At 40.9% G+C, this 21245-nt stretch overlaps 1 long non-coding RNA gene across 2 annotated transcripts; it reads left to right on the top strand.

Annotated features, from left to right (window-relative positions):
* Positions 1–3062: 3062 nt before the first annotated feature.
* Positions 3063–21240, top strand: LOC118550589 (uncharacterized). Of its 2 annotated transcripts, none has more exons than XR_013450187.1 (4): positions 3063–3269; positions 9125–9202; positions 15088–15283; positions 20701–21240. It is a non-coding gene; the product is annotated as an uncharacterized LOC118550589 (long non-coding RNA). The 2 variants fall into 2 exon arrangements; XR_013450186.1 differs by lacking the exon at positions 3063–3269 and adding an exon at positions 8686–9013.
* The last annotated feature ends 5 nt before the right edge of the window (positions 21241–21245 follow it).

Genomic DNA, 21245 nt, shown 5'->3' on the forward strand with positions numbered 1-21245 from the left:
AAATAGCTGATACTCTTCCTATTTATAGACTCTTTCCCATGTTACTCACTAACGGGGTTTCTGTGGTCCAGCGTTCTGTCAAGTCCCAGCTGGCTGGGAGTGCGTAATAGCCATTAACACTACAGCTGCTCCTTTTATGGTCTCGGTGGACAGCCCGTTGTTAAATGCGCCTAGATAAGTTTAAAACTGCTTGTGTGAAAACACATATATCCAGCTGGGTAAAAATGCTCATTTGTGTTAGGTGCCTTTCAAAATTAATATCGAAGCCAAAAATAAACCTTCCCCATTACCCAAATGATAAACTATTCATTTTTACCTTTTCAATATATAAAAGAGGAAAAAGAATTGTTTTTGAAAATGTATCTCCTGACTGAGCTACGCCAAAGCATAATTTTTGATTAAAGTAAAATATACCAGGGGACTGAGCCAATAGCCAGATGACTTTTTCTTTTTTATCTCTTCTTTTTCCTTGTAATCTGTTTCAAGAAAGAAAAAGGTTGGTAGGAGTCTCTTCAAATGTTGAATTTCCCCTTCCAAACAGAATTTTTTTCAGCTTATGTAGCCACTGACTAGCATATCTCCTCATCCCATAATAATCCTTGATATCATTTTGACTACTTCTTAAAATAACAGCTTTATTGAGATACCACTCACATACCATACAGTTCACTTGCTTGAAGTGTACCTTTTAATGGCTTTCAGTATATTCACCAAATTGTGCAATCATCACCACAATCACCTTTAAAACATTTTCATCACCCCACAAAGAAACCCTGTGCCCTGTGGCAGTTACTCCTCATCTCTCCCCACTTCCTTCCCCTCCAGACCCAGACAACCACTACCTTCTGTGTCTTTGGATTTGCTTCTGCTGAACATGTCATATAAATGGAATTATATAATACATGGTCTTTTGTGTCTGGCTTCTTAGCATGTTCTCGTGGTTAATCCATGTTGGAGAATGTGTCAGAATTTCATTCCTTTTGATTGCTAAGTGTATTGCTGAATACTCAATTATATGGATATACCAGTTTTGTTCACCCATTCATAAGTTGATGGACATCAGGTTGTTTCCACTTTTTGGCTGCTATGAATAATGCACAAGTTTTTGTGTGGACATGTGTTTTCATATATTTCATACGAAGTGGAATTTCGGGGTCCTATCAGTTTGACTGCTTTCCAGTGTTAAATGAGGACACCTCCATATTTCATAACTGATGAACACAGGGGAAGGTATTGGTTAATGCTGTTCTCACGGACATAGAAAAGAGTCCATTTTGTTGCCAACATTGCTACATAATTCTCTGGCCGAAATAAGAACTGGGTAATAACTCAGCGCTGACTTAAGACAAATCAGCTGGTCAGTAACCATGTCTACTGATTAAGAAAGCCTCTATGCTACTCAGACATACAAACCACACAAACCAGATGTTTAATTTCAAAAGTCAAGCTCTCAGTAAGAAACCTTCTCCTCCTTTGTGTCATACTTAATTGCTCAATTGCTAGATAGAACACAATGATTTCCAGAGAAGACACAGAGACTATAATGTAGGGATGTTTTGCCATTATTTTCCCAACACTAGTGTTGCATCTTTTCTATTTATCTGTGGGACAATTCATTCCAACACTGAATACCTAGAATGTGCCAAGATTTGTGTTCAGTGCGGGGGAGGGGGGTAAAAATATGACTAAGATGTGGCCACGGTCCTCACAAGCCCACAGCACCAGAGATGAGCTCACCAATCACTGATGCTAGGTCTGTATTACTGCGTGACTATGCAGATGTAGGACAAAGTACCACTAGTTGGGACCTTAGGAGAGACCTCAAGGAAGAGGTCTTAGAGGATGAATAAGTTTTTGATACATAAATGTTATGTGTAGAAGACACTGCAGAAATTCACATGAAGGAAAATGCATGAATAGAGGCAGATAAGCAAAAAAATATAAGGTGTATGTGGAGAGTTCAGATTTAAATTTTCTCACTATTCCCTACCAACCATAATGCTTTGGACAATTTATCTGAATTTCCCAAGACTTGGTTTCTTCATTTGCAAAATGGGCAAAATAATATCGTTATATATGTACATATTTTTTTAAGATTTCTTTCTTTTTTTTTTTAAGATTTATTTATTTCTTTTAGAGAGACGGAGAGAGAAAGAATCTCAATAAGACTCCCCGCTGAGCATGGAGCCTGACATGGGGCTCAATCTCACAACCCTGAGATCATGATCTGAACCAAAATCAAGCATCGGACGCTTAACTGACTGAGCCACCCAAGCACCACTATGTTTTTTTTTTTAAGTAGGCCCTATGCCCAGTGTGGAGCTTGAACTCACGACCCTGAGATCAAGACCTGAGCTGAGATCAAGAGTCAGATGCTTAACAGACTGAGCCACCCAGGCATTCCTACCATTATATGTTTTAAGGATTAAACAACATAATATATTTTAAATGTTCATCACAATGTCTAAAACAGGAGCGTTCAATAAAATGTTGGTTTCAAGTGCTTTGGTTGGAATATAGGTAGGTACAGAGGAGCAGAAAGTAGGTTGGATCCATAATGCAGTGAGCTTTGATGGGGGATGAATGTAGAACTTAAATCCCTAAGCAAAAAGAAATTGCAAAGATTTTGGAGTAGGGAAGCACCATCATTGGACCTGGGCTTGGGCAGGAGCATGTAGAATGGGATAAAATCTACTCTTTAGATCGCTGTTGCCATAGTCCTAGGGAAAGGTAATGAGGACCTGAGATAAGGCAGGAGGTATAGAAATTTAAATGCATTAATTAGAAAGGCTGATTATATGGAATATAGCAACTGCCTACATTTTGGAGGCAAAAGAGAAGCCAGTATTTTTGAGCCTGTGTCCCTGAGTCAATAGTAATGCTGTTAACCAGGAAGAATACATTCAGAGGAGAGCTCTGAGGAGTTCAAGGTACACATGAGACACTAGGGCAAAGGTGACAGGCAGACAAGTAGAACGGGGACTGGAGCACGGAAGAGAAGGGCAAGCGAGAGTTCCTGGAGCTCCCTGCCAGGGACGATTGATGGAAGTGAGGGTGTGGGTGACAGATCTTCACAGGAGAGTTAAGATTGCCATAGAGAAGAAGAGAAAGCAACGAGAGAGATGAAACCAGTCCTGCGTGTCTGGAGAGGTTACCAACAGGAAAACCCTTCACAAGCTGTCGAGTACTGCAAAGACGCAAGCTGATGAGAAGCAGAGGAACAAACAGCTGCTGTGGAGAAGGTCACGGGAGTCCTTTCCTGAACCAAGGTACAATTGTGATTATTATTATTATTTGGATAGTTCTGATAAACAAATGAAATAATCACACTGCTAGTCCTTGGATCGGATGTGATAGCAAAGGATTCCTTAAACCAAGCTATTTTTTTTTTTAACAAAATAATTGTTCCTGTATGCTTCAAATAACTGTGTTCATCATTCTAACTGCTTCTTGAGTCTGCAGTTTAGCCATGTGTCCAAATTAAGTCATGATGCTCGGTGGCTTTTATGACAAGGCATTAGTATAGGATTCAGTGGTTCTATCCACTGTCCCTTTCTTTGTTGGAGACAACTTCCAGAATAAACTCGTTTTTTTTCCATCATATGTTTTGTATCAAGTCTTCAAAGTATAAACACTTCCACGTTTTAAAGTTTGTAACCAGTCAAAGGATGATGGCTTATTGGTGGCATCCGCCTCTTAAGTTATAGTGAAATCTTACTTGATGTCTCCCCAGATGTTCATTTGGGAGGTCAGACCCTGAGGCTGGAGGAAGTCAGGGACCATAATGACAGGAGGTCAAGCACTCAACACCTGTAATCACAATGGTTTCTCCCAAGGATCTTGAGAGGTAATTACTCTATCTCTAATTTTCAGACAAGGAAACTGTGACTACAAAAAGTTAAAGTTGACCAAGGTCAACATCTAGTAAGTGGCCAAGCTGGAAATTGAACCTCTGTTTGTCTAGCTCAAGTGTTTTTTTCTACTACATAACTTCTGTCAGACGTGTTGAAGATTTCTACAATGTTTGCTAGGGTCCCTGACGCAGCAATATTCAGATTCTTCAGGTGATGGAGTAGCTGCAATTCATGGATATTGAATTGTTTCCCCGTGAAATCATTCAGGATTTTACCATTTGATGCTACATTCACCATTCCATGTATTTTTCTGGATACATTTTATTTTCAAAAGCCTCTATAATTGAATTAAATCTATACCTATTTCAGTTTAATTTTATTTTCTATGCCTTTCTTAGATAAATCTGTGATGAGAGAAGGGTTAAAATAAATCTCATCAATGGAAAAATGAGTCTTAGATATAACTTATTACATAAATGCCTTTGATAATCAGGATTGCAGAAATGAAAAAGATAAATTTGAAAATATTTAACCTCAATAAAGCTCTATTCTAAACATGGAAGAATTACTAATAGTTGTATATTTCAGTTTCTTAAGAATATAAGAACATTTTGTACAAAATATATGACAGATCAGAGCAAACTAAGAATTCATGTGTAAATTAAATTAGGAATTTAATACCTTTTATGCTTCCCCCAAACAATATGCTAAAAAAGTCTCACTTGGCTCTAGGGAAGTAAATACACAGTAAAGCATGCTTGACGAGTTCTGCAATTTTACTAAAATAAATCACTACTTGCCAACATTAAGGGGAAACAGTAATTTATAGGGCTGCAGTAAATACAAGTTTTTAAAATTATGGTCTGTCTTAGGGGAAAACTACCCCCATACAAATGCATTTACAAGAAAAAAAATTGGAAAGGTTCAGAAGCCTGGGCGCTTAGTATATTTTGCAGTGGCATAATATTTTATTGCCATCATTATTTGCCTAAGTTAAAGTGCTTATCAGACTTGATCTCAGCCCTAAGAAAAAGTAAAGTAAAAAAAAAGTGGCATTCAAAGGAGACCTACCTCATTAAAACAACATTCCTGATCTTCATATTTGAGGTGTTCTAAAGTTTTCTAAGCTCTTTATCATACTTCTCAAAAAACAGTTCCTTGCCTGAAATAAAAAATTAAACTATACAGATTTATAAGCCATTTGACAATGGTAATTTGTAAATTAGGTTGGGCCTAAAGATGAACCACCGTGTTTTATTAAGATTAAAACTAGTGTCCAGTCGCTGTGGGGGATTTTCTTCTCTCTGGCCAGAGCGTATTTGAAAATGTTTCCTGTTACGGCTTTAGTTACAGAGAGTTCAATGCAGAGCACCCCCCGTGAGCTCACACAGAGTTGTGTGTTTCTGTACATCACCCCCACATGAGCTTCATTTCATTTTCTTGCCAACCTAGGCCCAGGGGCATCCATATTAAACCCTCTCTTGCTGATGCCCACATCTCCCTTGAGCTCCAGGCAAACTTCTTCCTTGGATTAACCCTTGTCTGACTTTTCAATGCCTTACAAAGTGCTGCTATGCCCTGATAATATAAAACAAACAAAGAACACACCCAGTCATGTGGATTGGAGTCCCCTCAAATTCCAGTTCCCTGAGTGCCCCTCTTCCCCCGCCCTCAGCTCTGTCCTACAGACTGCCCTTGGCCAACCTTCTCTTCCCTCCTCTTCAGAGACTATTGCAAACCTCCTTCTCCTCCTCCCTCAGACCCCATCAATTCCCCACATCCTGGACTCTCAGCACGTCCTGACTCAAAAGCTTATCTACTTCTCACCCACCTTCATTCCTTTCCTTTCTCGGGATTCTTGCTCCATTACTATCGCTCTGGTCTGGAGTTCTCTCTCTCTTTCTTGGTTGAGTCTTTTCCTTACCAGACACAGACTCTTCTGGATTCCCTAGCACCTCCCTGGTCCACTCCTTGGGCTGAAAGCCCTTGAAATGTAGGTGGTTTCAGGTTCTTTCCAAAGCTGTCTTCTTCATAACTCTTTATACTTTCCTTGGGTATTCATATTCACCCTACAACAGTCAGGGTCCAGTCAGGAGACGGAACCACGCCAGTTATTTTAACCATGAGAAATTAATATAAAGAATTGTTAACTAGGCATAAAGTTATTAACTAGGCATAAAGTTGTTAACTAGGAAACTGTAAGGGTGAAAAGAGAATCCTAAGATATGGCAGAGATATGGCACCCACAGGAAGCAACTCCACCTCTAGGGCGGAAGGAACAAAGGGAGAGGTTGGGCGGAAGGAACAAAGGGAGAGGTTGGATTTATTAAAACTAAGAGAAAGTTCCTGTGGGGTGGGACCCAGACCTGGTGCGGTGGGGCAGGGGGGTAGGTGCAGGGATGGAGGGTATAGCCAGGCGTTGGAGGGTCTCTAAGTAGGGATAAGAAGAAGATCGTTCTGCAGGTGTTAAACAAGCTGCACACTGGATCCTGAAATGAACAGTTGCTGGAGTGAGGAAGTGAGGTCAAGGGTGCTCATACCCTCTCCTTGCTCCAGTTCAGAGCCTCCCTCCACTGGCAGAGATTAAGCAGGAGGCAACAGGCAAAAGAGAAATGTGATTTTCCCAGTCCCATCTCCAGCATCTGAACATGATCATAGAGAGTGAATTTGGATGGAGAGATAGAAATTGGCACAACCCCATAGCCTCAAAAACTACAGGAGAATTCAAAAAGCTATTTCCCTCACCCAAGCCTCGCCCTTGTGCCCCAGACTCATTCAGTCAACACCCTGTTGGAGTATTTACTTGAACGCCCCATAGTTACTTCAAAGTCACCATACTCTAAATTGCTCTCATTCTCCTCCCAGGCCTGTCCTCTTCTTCCACCCTGCCTTCTCCAGCTGAATAAATACCACCATCACGTATATGTGGAATACATAAATGTTACTTTACCATTGACACCCCTGTCCTTCACCTTCCACACTGAATCAGTCATCAGAGTCCTCCCACTTCCCTTAGCATTTCTCAGGGCCATTCCTTCCTTCCTCCCCATCGCCACTCTCTTAGTCTATACCTTCATCATTTCTTACAGGATTAAGGCATTGTCTTTTAACTACTCTCGCTATCCAAAATTAAATTCTTTTTGGCCTGACTTAGAAAGCTCTCCAGTCTTAATTCCTATTTCTGCTTCAACCCCGCCCCCCCCACTCCCTTGATCAGTTCAACCAAAATTCAGTGACATGAGCACCCTGCCCCACTTAGTTTTCCTTGACCTTGCAATATTCTCCCTTGCCTCTGCATATTTGCATATCCCATTTCCCATTCTGGGTTCATCTTTCCATTTCCCACCTCTGACTCTTCTTCCCCTTTCCAGCTCCTTCCCGTCCTCCAGGACTGAGCACAAGCTTTGACTCCTAGGAGAATTCTCTCCGTCTCAGCCCCCATACCTAGTCCATCTGTTAGTGTCGCTCCCACGCGCCCCCATAGCCCTTTTTGGAATTCTTCTTGGCGGTATTGCTGAGCAGTTTAGCATGGAGCCAAACCCTATGTTCAAGTCCCAGCACTCCAGCGTGCTGTCCGTGTGACTTTGGGAACATTATTTAACCTTTACCACCCCTCAGTTCGCATGTATGTAAATGGGGGCTTATGATAGCACCCTCCTGATAGGTGGCTCTGCAGACTAATTGAGATATTTGTCAATGCCCCATCCAAGTTTTTAATCAATCTTTTCAAGGTGTCTCTCTCACTCTTCTGGCTGCTGGTACAGCAGATGATTTTGAAGCCAGGACACAAATTGAGAGAATGCTGCTTTAGAACAACACTGCTCTTCCGCTGAAACTTGTAGCCACATTGATTTTGGAACAGCCAGGACCAGACAGATACGATAATTGCCTTGATTCCATAGTTATCTGGGGATGGGCTCAAGTCTCACATTTTTCTGAGGCACCAGGTCCTCCAACTTCCTCTAGGAAAAAGAGGGAATGCTTTACCAGCCCTGGATCCTCTGGCTGGAGTTAAAGTGAGTTTGGTGGGAATGACATTAACGTTTTCATGGGAATGATGGAATTGGCCGGCACCCTGTGTCTGCCTTCCAGTTTTGCTGGGGTACCGACTGGGCCCGGGGAGGGGAATCCAATGAAGCATGAGTGAATGCAGTACGAGAGTTTCCCCAGGGTCCAGTCAGCCAGCAGGCCTCTGTTCTCCATTGCTGCAAACACTCCTCCTAAACATTTACTTGTGTTTTCAAACCCAAGGTCCAATGGGAACATAAAATATATTATTCCAAAAGAGATCACTCCCCCAACTAACCCCTTCTACCACACACGGAGAGAAAGAAAACCACACGCAAGCCAACAGCATGGAACTTCTCCAGCGAGCCTTCTGACCACCATGTTTGAAGGCCTCAAATATAGCCGTGGGGATCACAATATTTGGGGAGGTACATGTGCAGAATGAAGACACACATGAATCTGTTTTGTTTTGATTTTCTTTTCACCAGACCTATCCTTGACTTTTCACAGATTTCCCAGCAGAAGAATTGAGATGGATGATAATATGGGAGAAAAATGTTCCACTGTGGCCAGTTCGTATTCTTTTGGAGAGCTGTTTGCACACATGTCGAGAGGCCGCCGAGAGCCCCAGTTGGCTCACATAGTGGGTGGGGAGGTCACGCCGCTCCCTGAGAGCCGGGATGGAGTGACCTCTGTCTTTCGATTCCCCCCGGGAGGATGCGGCTTACGCTGGCTCATGTCCTGCCACAGGCTGTCACCTCAGATGGCCTCACTGAGGCCAGCTGGAGTTACCGGCAAGTTCGCATCAGCCTGGTTCCATAATGCCCTCGTGTGTCTCCCCTCGGAGGGTGCGGACTCTGACACTGCCACCACGGGGCTGTGGAAACTACTAGGAAAAGTGTAGTAGAGATATCTTTTTTTTTTTTTTTTAGATAACACTTTTTTGACCTCGCTCACAAAGTCTCTCCTTAATGAAAAAGCAAGAGGGCCTGAGTATGGGAAGAAAAGGCTAAAATACTAGTGTCTCCAGGGGAATTTTCCTCCAGAAGAATTCAAGATTACAGTGGGACTCATGCTCCCTGGGAACAGTTTATTTTCTGATAATGAACCTATAGAATCACAAAATCAGACCGTATGTAAGCATTTTGCAGGTATTCGTCATCACTCCTAGATGTTACAAGTATATTATATTTACATCTAAGGTATTACAACCAAATGATGAGAGCCTTTACTTCTTTTTGCTTCTTATTCTTCCACACCAGAGTCCCTCCTGACTGACGTATGGAAGGATAATGGACATGCTGGTCCTATGTGAAAGGAAACTGTGGTCCAGACTTCAGGTGAGAGGTGTTTTAGCCATTTTTAAATTAGTAGGAGATCATTTTCATTTTTAAAAATTAGAGTCAGTTTGCATTCATTCACTGTAAGGAAGTAACACAGTTAAAAAACACATGCTGGCTTTTGAATGCATTTTTATATAGATGTAGTTGAGTCACTTATTTCTAATTCTGAATTTAGTTTTTGTCTAGGATTTTGGGTAGTCACGTCATTTCCATATAAAATAATCTGCAAAATAGATGAAGTTGACTTCATATCTTTTTAAGCAAAGAAAACCTTTTTAAAATGAAATATTGTGAGGCGCCTGGGTGGCTCAGTCAGTTAAGCGTCTGCCTTCGGCTCAGGTCATGATCCCAGGGTTCTGGGGTCATGTCCCACATTGGGCTCCCTGCTCAGTGGGGAGTCTGCTTCTCCCTCTCCCTCTGCCGCTTGTGCACTCTCTCTCTCTGTGTCTTTCAAATAAATCTTGAAAAATAAAATAAAATGAAATCTTGCTTACAACCCTAATATGTAAATAGGTTTAAAAACAACAGAATGGCGGGGCGCCTGGGTGGCTCAGTCGTTAAGCGTCTCTTTCCGCTCAGGTCATGATCCCAGGGTCTTGGAATCGAGCCCCGCATCGGGCTCCCTGCTCAGTGGGAAGCCTGCTTCTCCCTCTCCCACTCCCCCTGCTTGTGCTCTCTCTCTTGCTGTCTCTCTCTCTCTGTCAAATAAATAAATAAAATCTTAAAAAAAATAATAATAAATAAATAAAAACAACAGAATGGCTTTGGCAGAAGCAGAGGTTACAACTGCTGAGCCTGGCTCTCTCGGCTGTCCTGTCCACCTCATAGTGACACCAAACGCATGCGGGAAATAAACAAATGGGCACATGGGAAGATGTTCACCATCATTAAGCCATTGGGGAAAGTCAAATTAAAACCACAATGAGGTATCAGCACACACCTATCAGAATCATTAAATAAAAAAAGAGTGACAATACCAGCTACTGGCAAGGGTAAAAAGAAACCAGATCACTCATGCCTTCCTGCTGGGAATATAAAATGATACAGCTACTCTGGGACATAACTGGGCAGTTTCTTAAAAAAAAACTAAACATACAACTACTATACAACCTAACAGTTCCACTCCTGGGCATTTATCCCAGAGAAATGGCAACTTATGTTCACACAAAGCCCTGCTCACAAATGTTCCTGTGAGCTCTATTTGTAATAGCCCCCAAATAGAAACAACCTAGGCGTCTTTCAACAGATGAGTAGTTAACCAAACTATGATACATCCATACTACAGAATACTACTCATCAATAAAAAGGAAACAATTATTAATATATGCAACAACCTGGATCAATCTCCAGAAAATTATGCTGTGTAGAGAAAGGCAATCCCAAAAGGTTACTTACTGTATGATTCTATTTATATAACAGTCTTAAAATGGCAGAATTACAAAAACGGAGCACAGCTTAGTAGTTGCCAGAGGTTAAGAATGTGGGAGGGAGATGGATACACCTACAGAAGGACGGCCTGGGGGCGCCTGGCTGGCTCAGTCGGCTAAGCGTCCAACTCTTGATTTCTGCTCAGGTCATGATCTCAGGGTGGTGAGATCGAGCGCCATGTCGGGCTCCACGCTCAGTGTGGGTCTGCTTGCAGTTCCCTCCCTCCCCCTCTGCCTCTCCTCCTCCTCTCTTTCTCTCTCTCTGAAATAAATAAATAAAATCTCAAAAAAGAAAAAGGAAGGACAACATGAAGGAATCTGATGGTGATGAAAGTGTCCTGTATTTGTCTGTATCAGCATCAGTATCCCGACTGTAATATGGTACCACAGTTTTGCAAGATGTTGCTGTAGAGAAAACTGGGTAAAAGGTACATGGGATCTGTCTATTATTTCTTACAACCACATGGGAATCTACAGTTTCCTTAGAATTAGGTTTAATAGTAATTTTTAAAAACTACCAGAAAGGTTAATCTCTCTAAATACCGTATCTATGATTCTGAGTTACTCCGTATGGCTATGACTTGGATGTCCCTGCCGTGGTTTTACCCTGTTCAGAACTGATGCAGATATCACTCTGGAGGGCTCATGATGCCCTCTCAGGCTAATGCCAGGCTCCAGGGTGAGTTCAACTTTCCTCCTTTCCAGTTGAGTCAAAAACACTTACTTGCGTTGATATCATGAATCAACACAGGATTCAGTGCTAAAAATGAACCAGCTGTTTTTAAAGCCCATATCTTCTCTTAACTGCATAGATATTCAGGTGCAAAGGCAGTGAAAGTAAATGAGATAAATAATATCAACGAGAGATGATTGGTTGGTTGGCTGGTGGCATGTACCCGCCCAACTCCAAAATACATATTATATACTGTGCTAGGCTGCATTATGGCCCCCCAAATCGTTCCATGTCCTAATCGCTGGAACCTATGACTATGTTAGCCTTACATGGCAAAGGGACTTTGCAGATATGATTAACATAAGGCTTTTGAGATGAGGAGATGCTGGGTTGTCTGGGTAGGCCCAGATAAGACTCACAAGAGTCTTTACAAAAGGGAGGAAAGAGGTCAGAGAGAAGGCAATGTGATGTTGGAAGCAGAGATTAGAATGATGTGGCCCTAACCCAAGGAATGCTAGAAGCCTCAAAAAGCTAGAAGGGGCAAGGGGTGGATTCTTTTCTGAAGCTTCCAGAAGGAAGAAGCCTCCGGACACCTTGATTTTAGCCCTCTAAGACTCATTTTTAGACTTCTGACGTCCAAACTCTAAGAAAAGAATAAATGTGTGTTGTGTTGAGCCACTAAATTTGTGGTGATTTGTTAAAAACAGCAACAGGAAATTAGTACATATACCATAAAGCTGTTAAATTAAGAGAGGAGAAAATAGGGGTGCCTGCTGGCTGAATTGGTAGAGCATGCAACTCTTGATCTCAGGGTTGTGAGTTCAAGCCCCACATTGGGTCGAGAGATTACTTAAAAATAAGAAATCTTCTAAAAGAGAGAGAGAGAGAGGAGAAAATAGAAAAAGCAAGAGCTTATTCTATTTAATTTTATTGAAATATTAATTTGTAGGCAAGATTTTCTTTTTATAAACTGCATGTAGACTGTATACTTGAAAACTTACAAAACAAAACCTCAATTAACTCCCACAGCAAGACATTGGATCATCTCTAATAATAAAATTTTTTGAACTCTGCTAGTAAACAAGCCCATATTAGGAATTATTTTAAAAATTGTATTTGGCATTTCTATCACTTGTCTTAGCCTCAGTAAGAGTTGAGCTCAATATTCTCCCTTTTTTGTATTTCCATTTTGGAAAACCAGGAGTCATGTAAGTTACAGTAAAATTATTTAGGACTGTCCATGCATTTCTCTGTTCTTCCCCTGTTTCATATTTTGGAGGCAGCTTTATGTTCTCTAGCATCACTCCCTTTACCATTAAATCACCATCATTCATTTATTCGTTCAATGGGTAATTACTGACATATTACACATATATACATATATACACATACACACACATATATATAAGTATACATACATATCGTTCATATAGAGAGAGAATTAAATTATTCCCTTTATAGTAGATATGTTGAAACAGTGAAGATTCTGTTTGTCAAAAAGATGAATCTCAGAACACGACCTCATGTCCTAGAAAGATTCTTTAGGACATTATTATTATTTTTTTTAAGACTTTATTTATTTACTTGCCAGAGAGAGAGACAGAGAGAGCACAAGCAGGGGAAGCAGGGGGAGCGGCAGGCAGAGGGAGAAGCAGGCTCCTCACTGAGCAGGGAGCCCGATGTGGGACTCTGTCGATCCCAAGACCCTGGGATCATGACCTGAGCTGAAGGCAGATGCTTAAACGACTGGGCCACCCAGGCACCCCTCTTTAGAACATTACTAAACAGTGGTTTGAGAGCATTTAGAAAAGAGACCGTAGTCCAGGAGTCAGCAAAATGTTTTCCTGGTGGCTTCTAGCATGACTAATCCAGACGGAGTAGGCATTCACCTAATATAGGAGCTTCTGAAAAGTGCTGTTGTCCCAATATACTCCACACCCCACGGGCTCCAACTGGTATGAGACTCTTTCCCAGAGTACTTAGGAATATGTGAATGCCTTGCTTAGAAAAAATGTTCTTGCCAAGCTTATATATGTATGACTTAAAAATTAATCACAGTATACTTTGTAAATTTGCCACACTGGTTTACAAACCACAGCATAACAAGGATAGCCCTACAGAATCCTTCTAGAGCATCTACTGAAACATTCCCAGGGAACGGGACCCTCTCTCTCTCTCTTCAACCTATTCATTAGACATTTCGTTTACATACAGCTAAATTCCGCCTCTGTTTAACATCAACTCTTTGTTCACCTATAAATAACAAATAAAATTCTGTCTCTCTATTCTCAGACTTAAAGATAGCTATCAGCTCCTCCTGCCTAAATCTTCCTTTTCCCAAGTTATCGGTCATTAGGGAGATGCAAATCAAAACCACCATGAGATACCACTTTATACCTATTAGAGAGGCTAATATTAAAAACAAACAAACCAATAATCCATAACAGGCATTGATGAGAATGTGTAGAACCCTAATGCACTGCTGGTAGAAATGTAAAATGGCAGCCAACTTTGGAGAAGTTTGGCAGCTCCTCAAAGTGTTGAACATAGACTTACCATTTAACCTGACATTTCACTACAAGGTATATACCCACGAGAAATGAAAACATAATGTCCACACAAAACCTATACATAATGTTCATAGCAGCATTCATTATTCATAGTAGCTAAAAGAAACCCCAACCTACTCATTAACTGATGAATGAATAAACAAAGTATAGTATATCTATACAATGGAATATCATTCAGCAATAAAGAGAATAAAACAGTAAAAAGAATGAAATGCTGATACATCCTACAACATGGATGAACTCCGAAAACAAGGTTCATTAATATGCATGAAAGAAGCCAGTCACAAAAACCATATATTGTATGATTCCATTTATACGGAATGTCCACAATAGGCCAACCCATGGAGACAGAAAGTAGATTAGTGGTTGCCAGGGGCTGGGAGGAGAGGGGAAAGGGAAGTGACTGCTGGAGACCATGGAGATTCTTTTTTGGGTGATGAAAACATTCTAAAGTCAGATGTGATAATGGTTAACAAACAAGTCTGTGAATATACTAAAACTGGCTGAATTACATACTTTAAAGGGTGAATCATATGCATGTGAATGATATCTCAATTAAGCTGTTATAAAAAAACATAGATTCTGAACAACTTTTACAATTTTGCTTTATAATTTACTATCTCTCAGGCCTCACTGACATCAATATAGCTGTGAAATGAAATTTTCAGGACATCGAATGTAGAATCTCCCATTTAGAAAAATAAAATTTCAACAAAACAATTTTTAATAAATTCTGAAATTTGTCATATTAGACAAATTAAACCAAACTATTGAAAGCATGAGGTTGAAAAATAATAAACTTTAGGATTAAAAATGTGTGTCATGACTACAAAGCGTAGTTGAAACATTTTTTTTGATAAATTAAAAACGTGAAAAAGTAAAAGCATATCATCATTGGTGTTTATATAATTAACCTCAGATGTTATGAAAAGAACTAAAGCAGTTTGTTTGATTTGGCTGAACATACATTAATTACTTAAAAATAAAGCATAGCCTTTAAAATAAGCATGTTTAGAATGTCTGTCCAGTGATTTAGAATTAACAAATATTATTCTGTTGCTTAATCTTTCTATTTGTTTTATTGAGGTTGGCTAAATTAGTTAACATAAACTCAAACACAGCATATTTCCAGCATACTTTTGATAAAATGTTTCACAAACATATACTTTTCTACATATGTTTAAAATAGCTCTCTTACACTGTATTTCCCAGGAAAAAGATATAGTAACAGAAATTTGCATCCAGGAAGTTTATTGTAAAGTGGTCTCAGGAATAAAAATTGTGAGGAGTTAAAGAAGCAGGATTGGGCAAGAGAAGTTGAATTATGGGGAAATTGCAAGAAAGTCTTCAGCAGATCCCGCAGAAGCTCGGGGGCTTGGATAGTCCTTCAGCATTGTCCCAAATTCAGGTAAGAGGACTGGATTTTTGTACTCCCACATAGACCAGCTATTGTGTTTGGGCTGCTTCCGGAGAGTGGGTACAACCTTAGGTGAAGCAATTCTTTTCCCCTGAGGGCAGTTCTTGGGGAGGGATTAGCTATGAGCCATCAACAGGTAATACTTCTGCAAGCTGGGGAAATGAGTGCCTTGCTCCAGAAGGGGGTATCCAGACAAGATACCACAGTTCACCCCTTGCATTGCTTGGATTCACCTGGATTCCATTGATTCCATCTGAGGACCGTTTCTTCAGGATTCTGGTTGGTTTCTTTTCCTCAGGAAACTTACAAAGAAAAAGTTAGCCGGATGAAGTATGATCCTCACTATGGCAGTTAATCTCAGGACTGCAATGAATATTCAGCATCTCCCTTCCCTTTTTTTTTTTTTTTTTTAAAGATTTTATTTGACAGCGAGAGACATAGAGAGGGAACACAAGCAGGGGGAGTGGGAGAGGGAGAAGCAGGCTTCCTGCCGAGCAGGGATGCGGGGCTCGATCCCAGGACCCTGGGATCATGACCTGAGCCGAAGGCAGATGCTTAACGACTGAGCCACCCAGGCGCCCCTCCCTTCCCTTTTAACAGCCTAAATTCTCCTCATGCTTGGCTAGAACTTCTGCTAGCCCTGTTGGCTTACCTGCTTAGGTGACCCAGATCCTCATTACTGTGTGATCCAAACTCCTGCTCACTATGCCCTCACCAAGGTCAAGTTGTGCGCTTGCTCTTCTACTGTCAAATTAGGCAGGAGAATACTACAAAAGGTCCAGTAGATCACGTAGAACCAAACCTGTTCTTTCCTTCCCCGTTGTGTAACACAGTGCTGCCTCCCGCAGTGGTCGTTTGCAATGCAGCCCAAAAGCATAGCTAGCTTCCGCCATCTGGGGCACCTCCAGCCTTTGACCTCTTTCTCTATGTGTCTCACACTAAGGTTACTGATATTTCAGTGTATACTAAACAAACATCTATCTTCCAATTGCGCCCTCTATATCTTTTCAACGACATTTTGTCGACAACCAGAATGCCAGCACATTATTTTAGAAATGTTGAGAAGTGGAGAATCTGGGGCACAGTTGATTGAGCATCCAACTCTTGATTTTGGCTCAGGTCATGATCTTGGGGTGGTGGGATCAAGCCACACATCAGGCTCCATGCTCAGCGGGGAGTCTACCTGAGATTCTGTCTCCATCGCCCTTTGCCCCTCCCCCCACTGATGCATGTGCTCTCTCTTTCTCTCTCTCTCCCTTTCTGTCTCTCTCTCAAATAAATAAAAAAATATTTTTTTAAAAAGTGGAGAACCTGTTCAGGAGGAATGTACTCTCTCTCCTTCCCATGTTAGCTATGTTATTCGAGGATGAAGTTGGTCATATTAACTCTTTCTTCCAAAGGAGTATAGCCTAATTTTTAATGGACTGGTTGGGGGGGGGGGAGGGAATTTCATTGCATGCTAACTATCTACCAAGTTCCCCACAATTAAGGTGGATATTTATTTAGACAAGATGCATCAAAAAAGTAAGGTATACAGACATCATCTCTGTCCATGCTATGCTGGTTTTCAAATATTTTGTCTATCACACCTGCAGTTTGATCATTCAAAGGTAAAATGTGGATACATAAAGTTGATTAGTCTTTCTGGCAGCAAAGACAAAGAGCTAGTCTGGAATCTATTTAGAACTTATTTGACAGCATTGACCTCAAGTTCACCTCTGTTATCAATTTAAATGCTTGGGTACACAAGAGTATTTGATTTTTTTTTTTTTTTTGATAGGCTGTCAGGTTATCCACTTCATGTCAAATCCAGCATCCTGTGTTTAATTTCAAATTATATTTGTCCTGCATTTATCCCACTTAATGGTTTTTTAAAAAGCCACACTTGACTCTGACTTTTTTCCTTTACACATTTCTCAGGAAAATTTTGCAAATAGGCTGATAAAGTAGACTATATGGAAATGAACAAATATATTTTTATCAGCTCCTTTAAAATATGTAGACATGCAGTAATACAAAAACATTACCCCAATTAGGAAAGCAAGAGGAAAAATAAAGTTAAATTGGAGAATGTTTTTTTGAAACAATGTTATAGTTTAATAGTCCAGAGTAGCTCACTTCTATTTACTTAGGTTTATGGATAAACTTACAGAGCATGAGAGGAATAGTGTAAAAATAGAATGAACTAAGAATTTATCAGCAACCTCATTTACTTTATTTAATAAATGTTGTGGCTTCCCTCAATCTACATGCTCCGCAAGACAAAACAACAGTTTCCCTGCTTTCCATTAGGGTCTGAGAGCCTGGTACATGGCAGATGCTCAATAAATAGATGTCAAACTAATAAATGCATGAAGTTTTTATTGCTCATCGGACACCCCATAATTGCAGGCAACTTCTCTCCTCCCCTCTTTTTATCTTTTAAAAATGTTCTTTATCCCCTCCCCCTCCTCATCAGTCCCCCTCTCTGTCTTTGCTTTCACTAGGAAGGGATTTCTTCCCCTCCCTTCTTCTCCCTTCAAAGTAGGTCACAGGAAGAAATCTAGGAGACAGTCAGGAGGGAATGTTCAGTAGAGAACAGAAAGTTTACACATGATCACAGAGACTCCTCCTCCACTGTTTTTGCATTTTTGCCAAATTCAGAGAACCCTGAATTTACGTAATTTTATTTAGTGTTTAAAAGGGCTGTTGTCCTGTCCTGTGGAGGCCTCACATAATTAAGACAAGAAATCCACAACTGAAAAACACTCCCATCCAGCCCTTGCCCCAATTTCTAAAAGAACCCGACCACTCCCATTTCCCAGAGACAGTCTTTGTGGGACAGTCATCTGTGTTAGGCTTAATGTAAGACTCTTAGACTAACATCCCATTTCCAAAACAAAAGTGGGAGAATCTTCCCTTTCCTCTCAAGAGGTGGGTCTGTATACAAGTTAAGAGCAATCACGGTGAGCTTTGACACAATCTCCTGTCCTTTCTCTGGGGACGACAGGAGAAGCGCCCCCAGCCATGCAGGGGACAGAGGTTGCAGGTTTTCACCACCACACGCATCCTGGGTGGCGTACTGGCAGAGGGAAGGGAGTGAAGTTATTAGGGCAGCCTGAGCATCCCCAAGGAAACCAGATTCTTCCACGTGCACAGGGGGCAACTGTGAGTCTCAATGAGTTCTTGACCACTTGGCTCAGGCTGACCTGAGAAAGGCCACTAGGTCTACTCTGTCAGTAGGGCCAGGTAGGTGTGCTTGTGACCTTTAGGAAGAGTGACCAGACATTCAGAAGCTGGTTGCGTGGGCACCCAATAATCATTAAAAAGTTATCACGGGAAGCCAATTTCACTCTTACATTTCAAACATAATATTGATGCTTAAATTCAACTGACTGGAAAAACAGAGACCCATCTGGCAGCAGAGGGGCTGATAAGGACAAGGAAGACAGGCTAATGCATATAAATCACTCTTTTTGTGAGCTCCCGGTTAAGACTACCCTCCCTGCATTTCTTCTCATTTCCTCCTTCCTCCCAAACCTTCACCCCTATTCACCTCTCTCTCCACCCACCCGGGCTCTGGCTTCCAATACCAGTATTTCCAATACCAGTTGTGGTTCAGCTAGAAATTAGTGAAATAACATATGCCAATGATCTAACAAGGCGCTCAAATCCTAGCTACGTCTAAAATCCCACTCTCTAAAGAAGAGTAAGATCTTAGAAGACTAAGACTCCTCAATTACAAACCTACTTCCATTTTCCATGTAAGGAAATTTGCCTTATTTCTCAGTTGCCCTGACATTTTATTCACACATCATATGTTATAAATGATTTAAACACAAAGCTATTGAACATGTATAGCACTAATCATATTTTAAGTTCTTTTTTCCAGAGAATTAAGGAGGCAAAAGAAAAAGTTTAACATCATACAATGTTACATCTAGTTTTAATGTCGTACATTGAGAAAAATCTTAATTGTATAAATTATTTATTATGTATTTAGTCAAATAAACTTATGGCCATTTAGAAATGTTGCTACCAATATTTTAAGATATTACATCATCCAATAAGAAGTATTCACTACTTTAATTTTAAAGGGGGATATTAAAACAACGACATGGCCATATGTGTTATTAAGAAGAGAGCTACTAAACTGGTAATAATAATGAATGGTTTGCCATCCAAAGGAAATAAATTGAGCCAAAGTTTTTCTTATTTGACTTGGAAAGCCAAAGTTGAATCTATGTGACAACTGTTGGATCAAAGTAATAACTGAAGCATAAGAAAATTTCTTTTTTTTTTTTTTAAGATTTATTTATTTATTTATTTAGTTGAGAGAGAGAATGAGCCGGGGGAGGGGCAGAAGGAGAAGCAGAGTCCCCCCTGAACAGGGAGCCTGACCTGGGGCTCAATCCTGGGATCATGACCTGAGCCAAAGGCAGATGCTTAACCAACTGAGCCACCCAGCACGCCTTAAAGTCCTTTTTATTATAATTACCAATCTCCACCTTCTTCTCCTCTGTCTTGCTCTGTATACTCAGCTTAATTTAAATTGTGGACTTAACACGTGATACATTTTCCCTAGCTTTTCATAGCACTAAGATGATATGACTTTTTTTATATGAGAATGAGAACCGAACTGTAATCAATAAGAATGTTAATTCATTTAAAGATTGTGGGAGTTTAATGCATCAGATGGGCTGCTTTTGAAATGGTTGTACTCCCCACTCCCCCCGCGCCCCCGCCCACTTTGAAACCGTTGTACTTGATGATGGAGCCTCCTTGTGGGGAGTTAAGAGTATTTCAGGCTTTGTAACTACAGGTGAAATGCTGTTTAACATCCACTCCCTGCTTCACAACGGGAGCGTGTGTCGTTGTGCTGTCAAGAAATTAGGTATTTGTGGGATTCCTGGGGGGCTCCGTCGGTTAAGAGTCTGCCTTCAGCTCAGGTCATGATCCCAGGATCCTGGGATCGAGTCCCGCATCGGGCTCCTTGCTCAGCATGGAGCCTGCTTCTCCCTCTGCCTGCCGCTCCCCCTGCTTGTTCTTTCTCCCCAACCCCTCTGACAAATAAATACATAAGAGCTTTAAAAAAAAAAAAAAAAAACTTAAAAAACGAAATTAGGTACTTGACTTGGGCCCCTGACATCCAGAAATGGGCAGAAGCTTAACACCCACCAGGGAGGAGTGAACGCTGCCATCTCTCCGTTAGCTTGTCTCTAGTCCCTGAAGCCACAGGTAAAGCAGGGTTAAAAATGTTTTCAGTGACACTGATTGTTAGGTTCCTCAAGAGAGAACAAGAGGATGGTTGTTTCCTTTAAGCTGGCCCATGTAGTGGGACCTTTGAGAACACATTAGGCAGATTTTTCTCTTGGCCAAATGTCTACCATCCATCTGTTACAGTCACCAGTAGTTCTTTTTTCCTGCAGAACACACAAAGTGAAGGAGCTGGATCACGGTGACTGCAGGAGCTACAAATGCAGACCAACACTAGTGTGTTCTTCACAATCTGTCACCTCAAGACGTGTAGCAAGTTGTGCTGTGGCTTTCTAAAATGGTGCCTATTGCTTCATAAAAACCTAAATAGAACAAATACAATAAATTTTCTATTTACAAGACAGTTGCACCTCAAGAAACTTTTTGGCGCATACTAAAACCTTGTTCAAAATACGGTGTTTCTATGCAGAATGGACTCAAGGTATGGAATTACATAATGATCCATAGATTATCAGCTGTTTCAGCATCTGGCAGGACGTTTGAAAACCGTCTGGAATGAAGGACCGTTCTTCATGGGACAGTATTCTGTTATGCTTTGCAGGACATCTAGCATTCCTAGACACCACTCACTACGTGCCAGTGACATTGTGACACCAAAAATGCTCCCACAAATTTCCAAAGTACCCCTTAGGGAGGAGTAAGGCTCATTGATAAGAACGACTCTGTCTTTTCATCATGGCCTTCACTGTCAGATTCA

This window comes from Halichoerus grypus, chromosome 8 (genome assembly GCF_964656455.1).
Source record: "Halichoerus grypus chromosome 8, mHalGry1.hap1.1, whole genome shotgun sequence".
In the NCBI taxonomy this organism is placed as follows: domain Eukaryota; kingdom Metazoa; phylum Chordata; class Mammalia; order Carnivora; family Phocidae; genus Halichoerus; species Halichoerus grypus.